We start from the raw sequence: 15,982 nt of genomic DNA on the forward strand, positions 1-15,982 counted from the left end.
CGCACATTTAATAACATTAGTGACTTCAGAGAGGGTCAATGAAGCTAGTTTTGATACCACAATATTACATAGCATATGCCTGGCCAAGAGTCGGACCCTTGTTAGAAAGTACTTACAGGCTCCGGAGGATTCCACGGAATGTTCGACATTTCAACATTACACCTACCGTGCAAACGGAAGCAATCGAGTCAGGCGCCATTTTGAGTTAAGTACACTAGCTAAATCCGTGTTTTAGTACATTAAACGCATTTCACGCTGGCAATATCACCAAGCAAATAGGAATGGTAAAGTGCAACTGAGGCTGATAATTATTGCACTTTCCCACGTTGAACCGGTCCCTTTTTATTCACCATTGCTGCTGCAAATTCAAAATGGACCCAGCGGCTATTATGCGGTAACACTGACCCGCACCTGACACCGTTTCCCTGGGGGGTGGCGGGGTATTTTCCTTGCGAGGTCCAAATTAGCAAACACGGGTAGAGGAATGTTCAAATATAGGTGTCTTAATACTATTTTGCCACGTGAACTGGAAGTTACTTTCCAAGGATGGCATTTTCAGAAGGCAAAAGAAACTGAACAAAATAGTGTTTTGTTATGGTCGCCTAACGATGTTTTTCGATCGAAGGCATGCACATTTTTTTGTGGTGAAGGGTATATTTTGTGTAACAACATGTTTCATTGTTCGCGGTTATAGAGCATTTTGAGCTTAAATGTGTATTGCGGTGTCATAAATACAGATTGTTGTTTGTCAACATATAATATATTATTTCCCTTCAGGATGTAAATCTTGCCCTCCAAAAATATCATAGCCCTCAGCATGATGTGTATCTGGCAATATGTATTTCCCTCAGAATCAATATTATCCCATATTTGCCCCGTAACTGTGTATTGTCATCTACCCTGGCTTCACACACTTGCTTCTGCCCTGTGTACCAGTTGAAGGCCAATTATGAAGACGTTATACCAAATATGGGGGTCATTATGATAGTATATTTGTCCACAACAAAATGATGACCTGAGGTGAAGTCCATGAACATATGTAGAGGATGGGAATTAATACCCAGCAATCGTGACCCCTCCTGAGATCTAAGCCTGTTAGGACCAGACAGACCATTGAATATTATGTTTGCACATGAGGTAACATGTTTGTGTGCCAAAAGCGTAGTATTTGGTGTGTGTACTTTGCGGAGAACACTAAATGATAGCCAACAAAAGCTGAACTTGTATGTCAAGGATATAGTAACTGTCCAGGGGCTCGAGTGACAGACCACTAGTGCTTAGGCCCGCGGGCACAATACAGTGGAGGGAAGTTGGCACACTCTCATCTGTCAGATAACTGGGGAACCCGTGTCAGGTGTAGGGAGGCAATGTGCATGGAAGAGATTGTGTTCTGCGAGGTACTAGAGTTGATTTTTAAGTAAAACCGTTGACCCGCTTTCCCTTCTCTGCACATCTGTCCATCCCTGTTCACATTGAGTGGTGTGAATTATGTGTGAAAGCTATGCAACAATTAAACATTACATTTGGCAAAACATAAACATCTTCACAACATGGCTAAGACTGGTAGTCATTGGCCCCACTCTCAGTATTAACGCTGGCTTAAAATCAGACAGTAATAGTCAAAATGTGCTAATTAGTAGTAGCATCCAGGGTAGAACTATGGGCTCCTGGGAGCCAATCATTATCCAGGGCAATAAATAGGGTCAGACTGGGGCATAACATTTTCTCGAGAACCAATGAAAAAGTGTCCCACAGTTGCAAATGCATTTCATTCCTTTTCTGACAGACTATTTGAATAATACCCAAAGTGGAGTCTTTTATTATAATAAAATGTGATGCAAATTGTGCATTTTATAAAGATATTCATTCAGCAAAACTGGTCTAAACTGCTAGTCGCATAGTGCAGTGACTCACCAAACTGGCCAACATTGGTAAAAAAAGTGGGCCACTTTGACAAAAAAAGACTGGCCTACACCAGTATTTGGAGTTTTTGGTTCAGGCATTGCCTTGTTGCACTATAGGGCAGTCCGAGCCTGGCAATAAGGTGTGGCCATGGATGCTGATAACTCTCATGAACAGCAAAAAAGGACTTCCACTGCCAGGCTGCTGAGAATCTGTTGCTCAGTGGTCCTTTCAATATGACTTTCTGCTCCTTTTGGGACGCATTCTGTTCTATTAGCCGGGTACAAATCATCTTATTTTTCACAGCTGCTAGACAATATGGGATCATATGATCCATATGCTCTCCCTACGTGTTTGTGCTTTGCAGAGGCCCAAACGACAGGCATCTGGGTTCAAACGATCCTGTATTGCCTAGAATGGCGTATCAGTCAATTAATGACAGAATTTGTGGTCAATAATGCTATAATCTTGGTTCTGCATAGAAGTGATTCCCCTACACATCCCAGCTCCTCTGCTACCCCTGCACCTTACGTATAAATCCTCGGGGTGCCCCCTCTGTACAGCACTACGTCGCTTCCCAGCTATGTTTGCACTTTATAAATCCCATGCAGACATACCTAGATACAAACATACATGTAATTAGTTCATCAAGTGAACGGTCTGTGAAAAATTGTAAGAACCAAACATTTGTAGTACAATTGACTACCTTATTCGACAGACTTTGCAATCATGTGTCCATCCTTTTCTTTTAATAGACTTTCTGTGATAATCTAAGTATTGTCATTACACTCATGTGTAAGTTGGCATGACATAAATGTGAAATGTGTTGCACATGGGTCTTTGTATTAATCTTTTACTCTGTGCACCTTTTACCCGCAAATCACAGTGTTTTACTCTATGTATATTGTCGAGGAGGCCTTTCAAAATCTCCTATTGCAACATCATAGTTTGGATGTTTGCCATGTCTCTGATAGTACAAGATAACTTAAGTACAGTTTTCTAAAAATGTGTGAACCAGCAAACCTTTGCTATTTCTGAGCCTCTTAGAGTGGTAGTCAAAATTGATTATCAATTGGTTAACATTGATTAAAATGGATTGTAAAAAATGGATAGTGAAAATATAAATTATCCTTTTACCTCGGGGCCACGATCAATTTTGAAAAATATAGTATTGACCGATTCACAATAAATTAATATAAGTAACTGAGTTATCCGTGGACATTTGGCTTACAACTAGTAAGTCAGGGGGACGTTGAACAGCTCTCTCGAGGAGCAAGTAAAATGTAAGTAAGAGTACCCTCAGTAAAATCTTTGGAAATTGTCTCTGTCTTGTTAACCAGGGATGTTATTCCAGGTTAGGGCTATGCAATTTACCAAGAGGTTACTCCTAACTTACTTGCAATAAGTCAGCAGTCTGGCCTACTAATAGTACACCAGGAGTAAATCAGAGTTATTTGTAGTAACGACCCAATCAAATAGCCCTGTCCAAGAGTTAGGCATAGATAAGTCAGTTAGTCATAGTAATATCTTTAAGAATCTGCCCACGATGTTTACATAAATAAAACATATTGTACAGTAACGTTTCATTTACCAACCAGAAACTAATTTCATCTATTTTATTAGCAACATAATGAAACAGTGCTAGTAGTATTAATCCTAACAATACTACTACTACTCCTACTACTACTACTACAACTACTACTACAACTACCAGGATTTGCTGTAATAGTAGTGGCTGCACCACTGCTATTGCCAGTAGTGATAACAGTGCATACATAATATTGATACTGATTACTGTAGTTCTGCTGCTACCACTAATAGTAGTCATACTAGTGGTGTTGCAAATACTGCTTTGACTACTACGTCTGATACTAGTACTTCTACGATTCATAAAATTGGTGAGTCTAACAGTAGCAACGTTACAATTACTGCTACTACCAATACTGCAACTACTCACACTCTTGTTTTAATATTAATAGTAGTTGTAGCACTGGTGAAAGTGTTAGCCCGCTGCACTGCCACGTACGGTACAAAACCTACTACTACTATTACTTGCACTACTATAAATATTACTATTACTGGTGAAGCAGAATATCGAGATCTGTAATATTGTTGGTGGAACATATATTAGCACCCGGGGCACGGGAGCCAACGAATAAGGTTGTTCATATCATGGTCTGAATATCACAATCTCAGTCCACCTTCCTATCAGCCTGATTGCTGCTTCCCCCACCCTGCCATCTTCCCCCATCCTACCCTCCCTTCTCCTCGGTTCTGAGCTTCCTTCCCACCCCCAACCCCCACTTACCTGATAGGTTTGGGGGCCGCTCTGTTTCACTGCCGGCCACCATGGATATGGAAGAGGGACTTGGCATAGAGCCCCACCTTCCACCACTGCAGCCATCTCTTGTAAGAAATTTGTTGGAATGAACCTTAGCACCCGGGGTTTTCGGAGGGCGAAACCAGGTTTCTAATAGCAATATGACCCTCTCCGGCAGGGCAAAATGGGTGGTTACGGCACTGGGTGCATCATTAATTTGGGCCCTGGGCCATTAAAACCGGATCCAGCCCACCAACTTGGGTTTTATTGCTTAAATAAAACACAGCCTTTTATGTTGCATCTTTGCTGTTGCGCTGGATCTGCAGGCTGCACTTCCTCTCCTCTCTGATATCAATCAGGGATTGAAGACAGTTTACAGAATGGAGGACAAGATAAGTAATGAAAATGCTTATATTGCTTTGCGGTTGGTAAATGGGCTGAAGATAACACATTAATAGAAAGGAACAACATGCATTCAAGAAAAACCTTGATAATGACTTACTTAGCTAGGATAGTTTAAATCATCGTTTATCACTGGGCACTGACAACATCTTATTGCCCAGCTCAGTGATCCAGTCTCCATGTGCAGATTGCTGACTAAGCTCAAAGACACTGCAAAGCAGCTGAATGCCATTAAACATGTAAACATGTCCTTAAGAGATTAACTGTACAGTGTTCCTGAGTTTATTACATTGAGTCAATAGAACCAGAACACAGGGTGTGGCATTACTCAAACAGAGATATGATCAGTGCTGGCTGGTTTAGCTTGTTGACAATACAATGCCCAGATAGTTTCTGTGTGGAACATTTAGGAAAATTGAACGGCAGACATTCCTGGTTTCCGAAAGAGGATTTTAGCAGTCAAGACAGAGAATCCTTGATAATACTTGCAGCCAAAACTGCAGCCAAAACTTAAAATGACCTTCATATCGGTTTAATTCATTTGGAATTCAAAATGTATTACAAGGTTCCATTCATATGGATTAAGGTACTTATCTCAAATCCCACAAGTGCTGACCCAATCAGATTTGTAAAGGGAGCGAGGGGATCCCTAATGCACAATCTGCAGGGCCTTTCAGGGGATAATAATACCAAATTGGATTAAGGATGAACTGTATGACAAAAAGTTGGTTGATTGTCCCAAATAGGTGGTAGCATGGGAAGCGTTGATTTGGTATTGTTTTGAAAGTGCTGTGTAGGTAGTATGTCGCAGAACAAGAGTATACATGTATAGACATTGGTTATGCCCTCCTAATTACAGTTGAGTTGTGGCACAAGACATGGTTGCTCTTTGAGTAAGCCTGGAGAAAACTAGGATATTTACAAATGTGAAGGGTGAACAGATTTCAATGCAGGGGTACATGTGGCAGGCTCCCACTAGCAATTACAAAAAATACTTCCTGCAAAGAATTTAAATGGCTATTAAACATTACAAATAAAAATATATTGGCACTGAACTCAAAAAAGCTTGCTTTAAATTGGTTATTTTCCAATGGGGCTTTAGAAATGATGGACGATGTGCCAAACATAGCTTTATTGGAAACATGCACATGTTTTTCTAATCCTGAAGACTCACCATTGTTTATTTATTTATTTTTGCATTTATGTAGCACCCAAACCCGAAGGTATCACGGTGCTGGTACAGAATAAGTATCACCTCTCCATCAGACTGAACCAAAACGTCCAGTGTACAAATGACCCTGCAATCCAATGTGTAACATTGACAAAAAATCTTTTAAATCTTTATACCAGTTCCTCAATCAATATGTAAAAGGTAAAGCCAAATTCAAAATGAAACTTCTACAAAATATGGATAGCTGTCCAGTGCGCAAACACACGACTACAAGGACATTAATTAGCCTGCATTTCAGGACCTAATTGCAAAAACACCTTCCATCATATCAAAATGATATCAACACATCATTCAACTATAAGAAATCTAGTCCATAAACTGTACTATGTTAAAAGTCCAGTTTTAGCATTAGGCAATTTAAATAACAATGTTCTACATGGTACAGCCAAAGACCTACTCGAAGAAATAGAGCATATCCAGAAAAAAATATTTTGGGAGTGAAAGCCACTTACAAAATGCAATAGCTTTACAACAGAATAGGAACAATTCTACAAATGGCAACCTTCTACTACACACATACAAAAAAGAAATACTAAAATTTAAAAGTACATCCGCTGAAGTACCAAATCATGTGTGTGTGTTGCAGCAGAACTGCTTATAAAAGTAGCACACAAACTGTAGACATAACATACAAAATAGAAGACAATGAAGGTTCCAAATGGTTTTAATTAGCTCTATACCTTATAGGAGAAAACAAATATGAAATAAATGACCCCTTAATACTTTGCAGACAACCAAACTCCTTCATGTGCTATCACTAATAACTTGGATTTATTCCCACTGCCATAAACTGTGCAACAACTCAATTTATATGAGAACATCATAATTCAAACCGTGCATCCACTTCAAGCAATAATACGCCTTCAACCAAAAACAGCAAAATGACCTCCCTCAGAATTAGTTAAAGGCATGTGTGGCAAAGTAGTTTATTTACCATTAGAGCTGAAAGAAAATTTAAACACTCTAGGAGTGCAACGTTCAATAGAACAATCTTTAATTGTCTTAGTAAATGGTGTACCTACAAAAGACCAACAAATTTCGCAACAACTCGTAGACTTACATAAAGTTAGACAACCCTTGCAATATCTAAAAGACAATAATGAATACTACAAAGAAATGAATATTGAAGACAACCTGAGGGAAACCACTGAAATAATCCAAGAGTCATCAGAAACTAGTCAATTTGAACTTCTTGGTCCTGCTACAGTATCCAATATTTTAGACCATTATACAATTCATGCATTACACTCTAAAGACACCACAGATGATGCACTAGAAAAATACCAAATGCGACAAATCAAAGGATCACCAATCAGCATATGGGAAAAAAGTATAGAATCATGTGCTTTTCATCTACTCTTTCCTACTGGAAAAGGAGGAAGGTATGATGATAGACCCACTCAGATAACAGCATCAGAATACCGCTCGTTATGAATGTATTCTGAAGATCCCAGATTTAGACAAAATGTGGAATACATATTCCACCTACTCTTTGAAAGTGAACTAGCAACTCTTTGCTACGGAGTTGCACACACATTGAAATCAGATACCCATTTTCAAAATATGTCAGCTATGCAATTACTACAAAAAGTGCAAGAAAAAGATGAGGTTTTACAATCAAGCATTACAAATTTGTTAGCAAACATGCGTGGTACTAAAGAATACTGGTTCCAATGACATGGAGATGTACGTTGTATGATAAGAAACCTTGGCCTACCTACTTGGTTTGTTACATTAAGTTGTGCAGAATATGCATTGGAAGATTTACATGATTTCCTACGCATATCAAACAAAAACAAAACAAACATAGATATACTAACACCTGGAGAACTTTGCTCTCTAGATCCTGTTAATGTTTCAAGATATTTCCATCATCGCTTCATAACTATGCTACACTTTATTTGTAATAAAACTGTTCCTCCCCTCGGAGAAGTGTAACACTTCCTTTGGAGAAAAGAATACCAAGCCAGAAGAGCAACAAATATCCACATGCTTTTATGGATTAAAGATGCTCCTAAATTTGGTCAAAACAGTGATGCCACTGCTTTACAGTTTATCGAAAAATATGTCACTTGTGAAATTCCTTCATAAGCAACATATAGTGATCTTCATGCACTAATTTTACAATATCAAAAACAGAAATGTGCGAAATATTGTTGTCGCAAATACAAAAACAAAGGGAAATGCTACACCAAATGCTGCTTTGGTTTCCCTAGACCAGTTACAGCTACAGGTCAAGTAAACAACTTCATGTTTTCAGTTAGACATAGCGTTAAAGGTAAATCACCTGAGAACAAATATTACATAAAAAGAACAGAAGAAGCAAAATATATCAATGATTACAATGCAATCATTGCCCTCTTATGGAATGCAAACGTAGATGTGCAGTACATTGCAGACAATTCCACTGCAGTTGCATGAAATGTTACAACCTACTTAACCAAAGCATGAAAAACAGAGCTTCAAGACCTCTGGGATGACCTATTATCAGACAAAACACTGTCTAAGAAATGGTACAGCTTAGGCATAAAAATGCTCTCTCATAGAGAATGTGGCTCCTATGAAGCTGCAGACTGTTTAACCGGTACTGCTTTACATGGAAAATCTGAAAATATAGTATGGCTAACTCTTGGTCCTGCTAAATCTAGAAAAACAGTTCTCAAATCATACGACGACATAGAAACAATAGCCAAAAATGATCCCAACAGCCAAGACATTTTGAAAAACCATTTACTAGACACATACTACCCAAACAGGAGTACCACTTTGGAAACTATGTGTCTATGCCACATAGCCCAAAACTTCACATACAAAAATAATATAAAACCAGATGAAAACAAAGGTAGATACAGAGTGACAAATTGTGAAGGCAGCTTAGTGAAACTTACCAAACAAAGCTTAATTAATCATATCAAATTGTCATTAAAAACCCCTCAACATAAAGAACTATATTACATGTCCCTGCTACAACTTTTTAAACCATGGAGAAAAGAAGAAGAGTTACAAGATATCTATGACTCCTATGAAGACACTTTCAAAGCAAATGAAAGCACTATAACCGATGTAAACTTTACACAGTACAAAATAATGTTGCACAATGAACAGCAACACAAAGAAGAACTCCATGCCCAACTAGATAAGGACACTCCCGGCAGTAGTCAACCTTCTGTTACAGGAAGCCAAGAACCACTGGGACAGCCACTAATAGCAAATTAGGCAGAATTAGCTATGACAGAAGTAGAAAACACCATGTGTCACTATGAAGAAGCTAAAGAAGACTTAACTGTACTGCAATCAAAACTGAACAATGAGCAGTGTAGCATTTTTCAAGAAGTAACAAAAGAAATTGCACATGGTGTACAACATGAAAATAAAGAATGTACCTGCCAAAATTACAAACCTATACTACTATACATCAGTGGTCAAGCTGATTCAGGCAAAACATTCTTAATCAAATTCATTAGTAAGTTCCTCAACAATTGACAAACAAGAAACTGTCAGCTGTTGTAACTGCTCCCACAGGTTTAGCTGCCTACAACATAGACGGTGTCACTTTACACTGATTATTACTCCTTCCAGTAGAACACCAACAAGAATATTAGAAACTTTCTACAGAAACTGCAATGGAACTACGCAGAGTGTTAAAACAAATGAAAATGCTACTAAGAGATGAAGTGAGCATGGTCTCCAACCTAATGTTGGCTTTGATTCACCTCAGATTACAAGAAGTACTCAAAACAAACTACAAAGAGCTCTTTGGAGGTAAACACATTATTGTTTTCGGAGATCTTCTTCAATTGACACCAGTGAAAGGTGAACCTATGTTTAAAACATTAGGACACAAACTCTGCCGTAAAAATGTTGGCAGCATAGGAAATGTCAACCTTTGGCAACATTTCCAATACTGAGAATTAACAGAAAAAATGCACCAATCTGGAGACCTCACATACGCCAACATTTTAAAAAGTACTAGAATTGGTATACTACCTCAAGAAGCACAATCAATATTAAAAACCTGGCACATCCATGCACTGTATGGCCCTAACTCATGTGCTACTGATGTCATGGAAAAATTAGCACTCAAAAATGTCATTTGTATGTCCTTGATGCTAACTCTTGCAAGCTGTTCAAAATTCAAGTGAAACAATGTTGAAAAAAGAAATGCAACCAATACTTGAAATTTGCTCCACTGACAAACTGGACGAACATGGTATGACACTACCCATGTGTCAACAAGCCACAACAAGATTACATACCAGAGAAAACTCTATCTCCAACACAGCTGGTTTGGAGAAAATATTAAAATTATCTGTAAACTGTAGAGTAATGCTTAAACGTACTAGTTAATGGAGCACTTGGTACAGTTGTTGGCTTTCAAACATACCCACGTGACAACATCATTCAGTTTGTCAATATTCTCTTTGACAAACTATCAGAAGTAAAAAGGATAGGACGCTCAACAGCTCAATTCCTTCTTTGCAAAGACATGTATGTAGGCAGAGAGAAATGTTCTCTAACTCTATCATACACAGTCACCATTCACAAATCACAAGGTCTTACCCTAAATAAAGCATTGATAGATATTGGGAACACAGTCTTTAAAGAAGGCATGAGCTACGTAGCACTATCACGCTTACGTACACTTGACAGTCTATTGCTAATCAACTTTGATGCAAGTAAAATAAACACTGATATTCCTCGCACTTTAGAATACAATAGACTACGATCACTGTACACCCCGTCTAAAAACCTATCCTGTTCCACAAAAATCAAAACATTGTAAAAGAAAACTACTTCAAACAGAAATGCAACAGGATCTCACTGCAAATCCTCCAAAGAGGGTAAAAGAAGCTAATACTTCATCAATTACTACAACCAAAGAAGAATGTACTAATCAAGGTAACTCAGGTACTTCTTCAAAGAAGCAACACACACTCCAAACTAGCTAGTCCATTCAAATTTTCAAATATAACTGGTGTAAATAGCTATGCAAATGTAGCAATACATATTCTATTCCAATTGCCATCAATTGTTGACAACATTTACTTACACAATACAGACCAATTGTGTTTGCAAATGTTAGTCCTTCGTAGAAATGCACTATAAACTCACCAGAAGATCCACAAGAATTTCCAATGTACTTACTACAAGTACTGGAAAACAAACACATACCTATAAATGAAATCTTTCAGATTTCATACATGTGGAAACATACATGCACTCTCTGCAACAATGTTGCACAGGAACAAATCCCTAATGAATGCTTTGTGTATGTATCCATACCTAACTGTGAATCCGTTCCATTTCAGCAACTTGTACAAAATGCAAACCATGGCAGATTATGTACTACCTGCAATTCAGATAATCGCTCCACCTTACAAATACAAACACATAGTAAATACGTAATACTAATGCTTCTATGTTACAATGCAGATGGTACCAAAAACAACTGCAAGCTGACTGGATTCACACATGGTCAAGTATCACTTGGTAAGAAAACCTTCACAGCAATAGGTATAATCTACCACACAGGAGCCACAACCAATGCAGTTCACTGCACTACATATATAAAAAAGAATTGTGGATGGTTCAAATGTAATGATAGTACCATTACTCTAAAGCACAGATTACCAGCAAATGTTATAAACGCTTATTTATTATTCTTAAAACCAAAATGTAATAACTAATCTGTGCATAAACATTAATGAAACTTCAATTAGAACACTATAAACAGTTAGAATACCCCAACAGGTATTTAACTGCACCAAGATTCTGAAACAACAAAACAGATAAATCAATACCACTGTGGGATGTTTTTACCCATGCATCCGAGCCCTACCTCAAAAACTGTGCAGTACTGGCATTGAAAACATCATGATGGCCAGAGCTTCCCAGAAAATGCCCAGGGAAGTGCATGAAGAAAAGGCCGCCACCCATTTTGCCGATGTTATGGGCACAGAAGGGCACTGCCTAAAACCACCATTGGACTACCCACACAGTAGTCTGAAACCATTGGGAATGGCAATGCTGATTGCCAAAAGCAACCTAGAATTGTGGGGACTTCATTTTCTTAAATCCCAAAAATGGGTGCATTACCAGTACTCAGCACTATCAGAAAGCCGGCGTTTTAAAACAACACCAGACGTTTTTTTGGTGTAAAACTGAATAAATGAACCGAAAGCAGGCCAAAGAAAGACTTACTGAGAGGTGGATCCAATGTAAAGTTATATTCTGAAGTGACTTGAAGGTTTATAACAAGACTGGCTGAGCTGTGGATTTCAGCAGTTTAAGTAAATTTGGACTGAAAGACACTAAAAATCTAAATGTTTAAAAGAAATGAGTGACCTACGTTTGAGTGTCACATAGGTTGCAATTGTTTGAATGTCATAGTTTTAAACTTAGAATCAGCATTCTAGCTGCATATGTAAAATGGTTAGTTTTATTTGAATGCAGAAAACTGGGTAACTAAAAGTGACATTAGCTGGGGCCTGGCTTAAGGAACTGAATTCTGCCCACCAGCTACCCCCGACAGGAGTTGAGACTTGCACAACAGCTGTGTTCCCAGGCCGAGCTGCCTTTTTCTGTTCCCACCCAAAAGGGATATGACACTTCTCTGATTGAATTACCAAGGGACTGCTAGAGATAAACATAGGACCCAGGCAGAGGGTTTATTGAAGTGGCCATAAATGGCTTCCTCTTGAACAATGGGCCTTCCAGGGCCCAGGCAGATGGTTTATTGCAGGGGTAATAAAAATGGCTTCCTCTTGGCAGAAACTGGGAGGGGGAGAAACTGGAGACAGAGGCTGAGCTTGAAGAAAGTGGAAAGACTGGTTTCTGTACCATGTGACCTGAAAAGACACACCCCTGTAGCCAGAATATGGTTTTAGAAAAAGATGAATAACTCATAGTACGGACTTGTCATAATTATTTAAATGATACCATAATTCTTGTGATTTTTCTGCCCACATTTTAAGAGGTTTTTAGAACCGGTGGCATGATCTGGGGGCAAACTAGCAGTTAAGAGGGTATTACTTAAAATGTATGCATGTTAAAAATCTGACACTTCATCAAGTAATGTCCATACTCCTTGCGCACATGTGTATAAATTTGGGGTAATGTCCGATATTACGAAACTAGTTAAAAAGGGCAAATGTTGCCATTTCTGAATGCAAGCTCCCAGGAAGAGCAGATTTGGACAGGGTATACCTCCTGTGATATGTGATGGGTGCATGTAATTTTAAACAAATGTGTACCTGTGCAAATATGTCTTTGGGTCAAAATATAGATTGTGTGTAATTTGACAGGGGTGGGTTCTCTGTACCATAAACAGACCTCATCAGGATGACACTTCATTTCATTCCCCCAATCAAGGGGAAGAGGAGGAAGTGGCCAATGACAAATGGAGAGGGGTAGGGCCTAGGAAGCTAGCCTTTCCACCCATTTTCAAAACACATAAAACAAGACAGTCAGGACAGATAGGGACATTCTATTCCATCTGCTGCGGGACGCTCTGCCGGGAAAATCCATACTTTACCTCCATCAACCTCCAGAGAGCCAACATAGAGACTTCAATCTATCCACCTTCAGAGACCAAGACTTTACTTCAGAATTTGTAGCAGAGAGGTCAACTACAAGCTAAATCCCTCTTTAGCAGGCCTCAAATCATTGCCATTATCACAGCCAGGCGAGCTGTTTGAATTCTTTGCAAGAACTCTTGCCATTTGCCAGAGAGCAGTGTTGTATCCAGAGAGAGACCAGCTGAACCGGAGACCGCTGTATCCGGACCCACAGACCTGATCAGAACCAGAGACCCAGACCGCTGTTCGCAGAACCAGAGAGCTGACCCAGACCGCTGTGCGCAAAGACCAGATCCGTGGCGAGTGAAGAAAACCTGACCAGATCCGTGGCAAGGCCCATTCTATTTCTAAATATATTGTCAGTACCTAGCAGAACTGTGCAGAACCAATCTCTTAGTTAAAATAATATAATTCAATCTATTTTAATCTAAGTAGAACTGCCTCCTAACTGTCACCTGCCATTTGCAAAGCTGTCACCTATCATTTGCTAGCTGTCACTTGTCACTTTGAACTTTAAAATTTCAAATCCGAAAAACAACCTTCACAAAATCGTTCATAACTCTGTAACCGTTTGTCTTAGAGACTTGCAGTAACTTTCCTCTGAAAGCTGGGCATCTTGGCTTTCCAACGAACCTAGAAACGCATTCCTACCCCCTCCACTTTTGCCGCAATCACGAAAAACGCACTCGCGAATTTACCGCGATTTGCAAATTTCTCCACGTGTGAAAACAGCAGTTTCCTTGCTTTCCTTGCTAAAAATTTGTTTGCCTCTTAAGAACCATCCCTGAATCATTGCTAGAGTGAGCCTGGGCTAATATTAACTTGATACCACTCACCCTGAACCTCTAGAGGGAATTAAAAGCATTTTAGCATATTTTTCACTTCATTGCCAGCACATATAAAAGCATTTTGGGCCTGTGTTTCAAACTTCTGTAGTCTAAGCTTGCTGGGGTGAACTGAATTACATTAGATTGCATTTCTGAGAACTGTGTGATTTCCTTCCATTTCCTTGCATTGCATAAAGGGGGGAGGGGATTGCCAGAGAAAAGTGATTACATTGTTTTGTTGAAATCATATTGAGTATTTTCTTTATTGCATTTTTCATTCAACATTACATCCATCTGAACTTATATAAAGCATTCTCTACCACCTTATTCTTCTGTTCCTATTCACAAGTGTGCTAGTGCCAGACTATCCATTATTGATTACTGCTCAGATTAAGTGTGATATTCAATTATTAATTATTATAAAGTGTGATATATATATATCTATTGTTTAAATTATCAAATAAACCTTTTAAACTTGCAAAACAGAACTACTTCTTGGCTCAGTGGGGTCAGGGGGATTCCAAGAGAGGGGTGTTATATAGGGGTAGTCATCCAGAACGCATGAACTGGACATAAAGATATATCAATAAGGGTTTTCATTCAGTATTCTAGACTAGGTGTTGACTTAGCTGTAGTGTTGAATTGAATCCTCTTACAAATTGGGGGCTCGTGCCGGACGTTTGGATTAGATCTATCACTTCTGCAGATTAATACAGCGTGCCAGCTGACCAGATACACATATCCGGTCGGAGCACACGCTGTGTTACGCTGTAAAGCACTCCTCAAAGGAACGCTCTAAGGAAAAGGTCTGTTTTGCAAAAATAAAATACAAACTTCTGTAAGTCAGGAAGGAACTCAAATTCCAGAATGACGACCTTAGTAGACATGAAAATAGCCAGAGAGCACTTCTTACATAAGTTATTTGTGAGAGGTGAGTGGACTCACCAGGACCGCATGGTCTGGTTGCAGGCCATCACGCAACAGGTCACAGAAACAGGGTCAGATATATGGAGAGATCAGGGTCCCTTACATGTGGCCCTGAGTGAACTATACATGGCTCCTAAAGCTAAGGATGACAAGACAAGATGGTTAGGATAGCGGCATACCTGTACCTATATATGGGAGACATGCAGGATAAATGTACTGAAAGCCAAGATCTGGCGAATAAGCGACAGATGGCGTTAGAGAAGGTCCAATCTGACCTGGTCTCTTCTGAGCAGAGGCTGCAGGGGAGCCAGGAGTCAGAAAATGAGAGTAGACAGCACATCATTAAAATAAAGAGGGATATGGACATCCTGCAACAGGAAAAGGCTGACCAGGATACCAGATTTCTGGCCTTGCAGAAGGAGTACCAAGAAGGTTTGGACTCCCTACTGCAGAGCCAGAAAAAGCTGGAGCAACAGTTAGACTTCAATAGGGCATGTGCTGAGCAGGTAGTCACCCTGCAAAGCCACCTAGATAGGGAGAAGGCAGAGAGCAATAAACTGATTTTGAAAGACCTGGATACCCAGGCAGAGTTTGACCAGGAGCGCCAGAAAGCTGGTGCCTTCCAAAGGCAAAGGGACGACCTGGCGGCACAGATGCAGGCTTTTAGTCAGGAAAGGGATACCTTAGGCCAGGAAGTCTGCCACTTAAAAAGGAAAATGGAAGAAAATCACCTGGCCCTCCAAGGACTGGGTGACCTCCAAAAAGAACACCAGAACTTGTTAGAGCACACCAGGAA

The 15,982-nt window shown here is 39.4% G+C and overlaps 1 protein-coding gene across 1 annotated transcript in view; it reads right to left on the reverse strand.

Annotated features, from left to right (window-relative positions):
- The window catches only part of ALDH1A1 (aldehyde dehydrogenase 1 family member A1), a 653,703-nt gene that overhangs the window by 176,625 nt on the left and 461,096 nt on the right, over positions 1 to 15,982 (reverse strand). The gene's annotated exons all lie outside the window — the stretch shown is intronic.

The sequence above is a fragment of the Ambystoma mexicanum genome, chromosome 6p (genome assembly GCF_040938575.1).
Source record: "Ambystoma mexicanum isolate Mex_15411 chromosome 6p, UKY_AmexF1_1, whole genome shotgun sequence".
Classification (NCBI taxonomy): domain Eukaryota; kingdom Metazoa; phylum Chordata; class Amphibia; order Caudata; family Ambystomatidae; genus Ambystoma; species Ambystoma mexicanum.